The following is a 7,338-nucleotide window of genomic DNA, read 5'->3' as shown; positions in this document are numbered from 1 at the left end:
ACAACACAAGATCATCAGAATCTGCCCAGAAAAATGTGCATCTTATATATCACGACATGATCTTGAACCTGAGCTTCTCCTGAATATTTGTTTGTTTACCTCGGATTTAGAGACTGTAATCTGCAGAACAAAAGTAAACACACAAACAAAGCCTCGCTCTCTGGACTGTTGTGTTTCTGGTTTTGTACGCTCTACTTGCTTCTGTAAAACTTTGTTTGTGCTCCAAGAAGCTGTCTGCCTTCCCTTTTGAACTCTCAACTCACCGCCCACATACGTCCATGCTTCACACACACACACACACACACACACACACACACACACACACACACACACACACACACACACACACACACACACACACACACAAACACCTGACAAGCCCACAATGACATCTGTCATCTGTGGAGGCTCAGGCTTTTACCTTTTAATCTCGGTGGTATGGAGAGAGCTGAAAATGAGCTAAGTGTGTCAGATGCATGCTGGGTAAGATGGAGGCATGCAGGGAATGAAGCGTGCAGTTTTTCTTCACACAGACAAAACACACGTTCCTCAGAGAACACACAGAGCGAGGTTGGGTTCATGCACCTGGGTGATTCTGCAACCTTTACTGTGTGTCAACCTCTGTGAACCTGAACATCTCACTTATGAAACAAAAAAAGTGAAGTATGTTGTGAACAAAAAAGATGCCAAGTACATAATTGAAAACCGGAGCAAAACCAGGCAACTGGACTGAGGAGCATGTGCAGAACGCCTCGTCCAGTACTGTTTACATTCAAGAGTTCAGGCCATTGCACGAGTAGTGATTTATGGGACTATCCTGTTAGACCATTTTGGTACTGTTTGATACTATTGATGTGGCTAAGAGGACAGTGACAGATTAAGCTAAGAAGAGAGAAGTGGGGGAGGCTTCTGTGTGCAGCCGTTGGACTCCTTCGGTCGTAGGCAAAGCGTACCAAATCGAACTTTTTGTAGCCATTAAGAAACTTAAATATGTCAAAAATAAAAAAGGTTTTATAAAAGAGAAACTCCTATGCACACTACAGAAAGCATTTTTTTCTGACATTAAGGTTGCTTAAACACGGTAAAGATTTTTCAAGGTGTCATGTCTACTCAACCTGAATCTGTGCAGTGCATACACGTGTGTATTTGTAATGACACATTTAAAAAGTGCATTTCCTGTGAGTGTTTTCTTGCAGCAGTTTCTTTGTGTTTTTGCACATTTTATTTTTACTTGAGGAACTAGAAGTCGTCCTCTGCAGGTAACCGAAGCCTGATCGTTCGCTCTGAGGCAGCCACTGTTATGAATGGCGGTTAGATCGCTCCCTGAGGCCCTGTCAGACTCGCAGTAATTGATGTAATCAAAGGCATTTGGCTCCGGGTCACATGCCGGCTCACTTGCTGACAACAGCGCTGCATTTACGTCTTTGTGCCTCTGCCTGGACTTGCCGCTCTCCTTAGCCAGCAAATTCGTGGAAGTTCTTCTTGGCTGACAGTCCTGTTTGGGTGACCGCAAACCACGATGAATCACTGGGAAATGAGTCATCCTCGCTCTCAAAGTGATGACTCTTTGACCGAAGTATCTCTTGCTCTGAGCGGGGCTTTTTTTTTTTCTTCATGCTTTTGGATCTGCTTTGAACACTTTTCCGATGAGTCATCACTGTGAGCAGATGCAGGATTATACATGTGCCTGTTCGCTCGCAGCGTTCTGGATTTTAACTGTTATCTGAGCCTCATGAAATCCCAAAATGTGGAACAAAGAAAAACATTTATTTAAGCTTGTAACACATTGTCAGTCCACAGCATGTCACATGTTTTTGTTCAGATGCATTTTTCACCTAATCTCATTGAAATACATGTGTAGATGAACTCATCTGACTTTGTCACTCAGGTTTCTCCCAGTAAAGGAAGAGCTGTGAGTCAGCATGAAGAGGGAGACCTGCATGTGTAACAGGGTCAAATATGTACTTGATTATTTCACTGTTACTCTTGGTAAAGTTAGACAAAATGACCTGGTAAAAGTTTTTTTTATGTTTGTCTGAGAGGACTTTGGGACTCCGTGCTGAAATATGCTGTAGTTTATGTGTGGTATGTGCAACACTTTGATTTCTTCTTCGGTGGTAAATGGTTAAATCCTCCATTGACATTTCACAAAATCCTTATATCAATAGTTTTAATCTTGGAACAAGGCCGACCAGCTAACTTGAGCCTCGTGATTAAAAAAACATTTAATTTGGCGCAAAAAAATAATTGGAAGTGGGAGACAAAGGCAAAGGTACATGACTGTGTACTTTTTTTTCACAGAAGTGAAGGAACTACACCTCCCATAATCCACTGTGATTCTTATAAGACCCAACAAACAATAGTTTAGGGTGCTTCTTTCGGAACGTAGACGTTTTGTTGGCGAGTGTCCATTGTTTTGCCTATTTTTTAAAATCTATTTCCAATCCTTTTATTATCGCATTATTCTGTCTTTGTATATTCTTGCTACCTGTTGTTGTATTGATTCGATTTAAATATAATACATACTGTATATGGACTTCTTATCAGTCATAAAACAACAGGGATATTTTTTTTCGCACTCTTTCTATTTCGCGCAGCCGTTCTATAAATTGCGCTTGATTCTTTGCTTATAGAAATTTAGACCATATTCCTGCTATGTCCATGTTGCCCTGACGTCACTCTCAGGGTGGAAAGCCCAAATGTTGTTGTAGTTTCTTATCGATGCTCCAGATTTAAGTCACGTTATTGTCGCAAATCAGAGCAACTGTTTTCATTTCAATGCTTCCTGATTGATGAGAAAGTACACAGACAATAGATAATGAAAATCCTGAGATGTTAGGGGACATCTGATGAGTTAGAAAACATTGATTTCAGCTACTCCCTAGTTCAAATTGAACACATGTTAGAGAATCACAGATATGATATAAAGACATTTATTAATTCCAGTGTTTGGACTAATGCGTAACTGTAACACCACTACTATTTGCTATTAGTGTAATAACTTGTTACTTTAGGCTATGTGAAACAGCCGCCAACAACACCTGATCATGGTTTATTGACATTGATTCAGCTTGCCAAGCTAACATCAGAAAATGAAGTACCCTTGGTCGAAATGTTAGGATGACTTGCAGACTGTTAAAATAATTGTGTCAATTTGGACTGCGAAATGTACAGAGTCAGCTCAACAATAAATCACTGAGTCATCAGCATACAGATGTTCATGACAGTTTGACAGATGTGAACTCAAAATCAAGCTTGGGGAAAGCCTTCTATTTTCGTTCATAAAATATAAAAGTAGCTTCTCAGTTGAACTGTTTGTTGTCTCTGACAGATTGCTCCTGAACAAATGACATGCATTATTGCCTGCTAGCAGTTACATGACATATTCGCTCATGCACTGCTTCGAATCAGAATCAGCTTTATTGGCCGGGTATGCTGACACACACAAGGAATTTGACTTCAGTGAACGGAGCTCTCTATGTAAAAAAGACTAATGTGAACATGACTAAATGAGACAATAGTGCAGTGGTGGTGCAGTGGTTTCTAAAAATTCAAGAAGATTTCAGGACAGTCTCCCCCTGAAATCTTTGTGAGTACCTTGTTGGCACATTTCCCTCTCAGTGTGAAGTTTTCCCTGGTGGACACAGGCTCTTATACTTTTTAGTTGGCATGCATTCAAAGTGTCTCTACAAGAAGGGCCGTACTGCACATTCCCACGCAGGCGTTAGACTTTGCTAGTAAGATGAACCATGCGTCTCTGGTGAAGTTTCTTGTTCTAAATCTACTCTGTTCCTGTATTAGATCATGACTATAAACCCCTCTATGTCAGCCCTGCTCAGAACAGACTGTTTCTGTGTCTGTACCTTTAAATATGTAAATGAGATGTGTCTGACCACGCCCCCTCTCTGGAAGGGCTTGGGGGTCTCGGGCTTTCTCGCTCCATGTCCTATTGTTTACAGTGAGAAGGCAGACTCAGAGGTCAGAACAAACACCTAGCTGTGGGAGTGTCACCTACCTGGGGGAGGGGTTACTGCCCTTTGTGATGTCATGAAGGGAAAATCTACAAACAGCCTGTTTGAGCACACATTTTATGAAAAGTGGAGCAGGCAGAAGACGGAGAGGATGGACTTTTCTCATCATTGGGAGGTCACCCACCTGGAGGAGGGGTTACTGCCATTTGTGATGTGCAGGTAAAAGACGGAGAGGATGGACTTTCTCATGATTGGACAGACTACAGACACATATTAGTGTTAGAAAAACATGGTGAAGTGGATTTTTAATAATATGTCCCCTTTAAGGCTTAAAGGTATAATCAGGGCTCTGGGCATAGGGTCACTCCTCTGGTCACGCCCCAACAGTCTAGGAAATACTGCATTTCATTCATTCATAATTTGTACAAACTGAAGTGTAACTGGTGAGTTTCAACACGACTGTAACAAACTTCAATTCTTCTCTGTGGACTCATCACCACCTCACAAACACTTTGATATGCACTCCCTTTTGCATGGTTGCATCGATATATTAAATGTGATTAGTCTGAGCTTTACTAACTTTACTTGATGCTTTACTAACAATTCAATAATACTGCGTTAGTTAATATGATCTTGTTTTGATTTTCTTGGATATGTCAGTTACTGTACATTATTGTCATTCAAAAAGGGACACAAAAACAAGCTGTCAAGTTGTTTATTTTCAAGAAACATGAGTTTACAGCCTCTGTGATTCAGTTAGGTATAACATTTTTCAAGTTAGTGGGGTAGTTGTTTGCACAGACTGTTTCAATGTTCCCTATGACAGATTTACCACTGTACAAACATTTAGAATGCTTGGCAAGTTTCTTTTTCAGTGTACATTCAATTGTACTGTAGACAGTTTTGCTTGTGAAAATTTCAGCATAATCTTTTCCATTTTTGGGGCAAATGTTTTCAACATCCTCTGGTTTGCTGATGATGATGTAATTTAGCTGCACACACTCCCTGCCATCATCCTGTTTAAAAACCTTCATCATTTCGTCGCAATTCTTGGCACTCATCTTCTCTCGGACATGCATGGTCTGAAACGTGCCCCATTCAGCAGGTTGAGAGTGCACGGTAGCAGAGAGCAGCAGCAAACATGCAAACTGGATCTTCATGATTCCACTGCTTAGAAAACAAAACACACTAGTCAGAGATTTTATGACTGGAACTGAAAAATGCACCAATGTCATCCAACAAATGAACATCAATCAGCTCATGAAAAGTCATGCATTGTTACTAAAAAAGCAGGCCGACTAGAGCCAAACTCTGTTATCTTATCCTCATGGTCTTCTCTCTTACCGCTTCAGCTGCAAAACTTTGTGCAAAGTTTGAAAGTCAGTGCCTTCAGCCTCAGATGATCGTCTGGTATCTGTGATAAATAAATCGTCAATTTTACAACATTAACCACACCAGACTGGAAATGAGTTTATTTTGCATTAAACCTGTCCAGATTACTTGGACAATGTGTCTCACTTTTGTCAACCCGACCCACAGAGCTGCGATTAAACTTATGTTTATTCATATTTTTCTTTGGAAAGTTCAAACATGTAATGAGTTCATGTTCATTTGGTCTTCTGATTGTTGGGTTACAGAGTTTTTTTTGTCAATTAAATATCATAAACAACACTTCTCTCTGAAAGATTCGAGTTAGCTTTATGAATGAATTAACTTTTCTTAAAAAACAGCAGAGAACAAATTCACCTTTGAAAACGATACATGGAAATAAAGATGAAAATTAGGTGGCACCCCACCACCCCCCACCCCCACACACAAACCCTCTCGTATCGGGTCTGGAGGTTATTCACGATTGGAGAGAGGTATGCAGGAGGCGACCCCATTAGCCGGACCCCTCTGATGGGTCTGGGGGGAGACCCCTGCATTAAATGAACTACAAAATGAAATACAAGAACTACAAATCTAAAGATGAGCTGTACCTAAGCGAAGGTGAGGGAAAGGGGTAAAAGGATTTTTTTTTTTTTGTTCTTAATTTATTTTATCTTATTTTTATTTATTTGTTTTTTCTTTGTCTCTCTTGTATTCATTCATCAAGCGTATTCTCCTCTTAGATTTTACCTCCTACATCCTCCAAGTTATCTTCAAACCACCTCCCTCTTGTTGCCCCAACACATAAAGAAGCAAGCATGCACACACACACACACACACACACACACACACACACACACACACACACACACACACACACACACACACACACACACACACACACACACACACACACACACACAGTCACACACACACATGGAGCCCTTCAACATTCTTAACCTACAATGTTTCAATATGTCATCAGCTACTGCTCGTTTCTGTTCTGACGGAACAGTTTGTGCCGTCTTAAATGTTAAAACATATTGATTGTCACATCCCCACATTGTAACGTCTCTCACTTGTCTTAAACTGTCCCGCATCAATGAATAAATAAAAAAAATAGTCAACAGCAGAAAACAATCAATACTGATTTAATATCAGGAGTTGCTGGTCTACCGATGCCTCGACTTGATATTCTGTTTAATCAGGTAAATCTAGTAACCTGAGTTCTGCAGGATAACATGAATCTTTTTGTCAGTGGAGTCTGGTAAAGTTACGTCTGTTTCCTCATACATTTCATCCGTTTATTATGTGTTGTAAATATGCAAAATATGAGAGAAGCTGTATGAATCATCACTGACAGTAAGATGTACAAAGAAAAACATCTTTAAGTGTGAATTTAATCATTCAAAAACTAAGAGTTATTGAGGTAAAAAGTTTGTCTGTGATAATAATAATAATTTTATTAAAGACGGTGACCGATGACTGAAGACGGTGTTACCTGTCGACTCTTTTATAGGGTAACCAGTGGGTGAAATGCACATGCCAACCTCAGTGCCTTATAAGGGCATAAGTCATGAAGCTATAACACTGGTATCAGAAATCAACGTTTTTGTTTCAGATAGCAGCCTTCTGGGAATCTTTGCAAGTCAAATGTGTGAAAGAGAGATTCAGAGTCCACATGGACAATGGGTCTGTGTTAATAATTAAAAAACACTCGCACAGTGAACACGGCTACATGTTTGTCTTCACAGCACTGAGGATCGAATGTGTCTACCTGTCTTCCTTTGTACGCTTGAAGCATATTCTATTTTTCACAAGAAGGTAAATGAACAAAGTTGCTAAGATTTAAGATTTTTTGTATTGTGGTGCTTTGAAATTGAAAGTACAGAGACCTTCTTTGTTACAGTCACATTTATTTAAAAGCAAACTGAAATTGAAAAAACGGCACTGTTCTCCTCTTCTGTCAACTGCGACAGGCTGCGAAAGGCTGCGCGAT

This window comes from Labrus mixtus, chromosome 12, assembly GCF_963584025.1.
Source record: "Labrus mixtus chromosome 12, fLabMix1.1, whole genome shotgun sequence".
NCBI lineage: Eukaryota > Metazoa > Chordata > Actinopteri > Labriformes > Labridae > Labrus > Labrus mixtus.
This window is presented reverse-complemented; position numbering follows the sequence as displayed.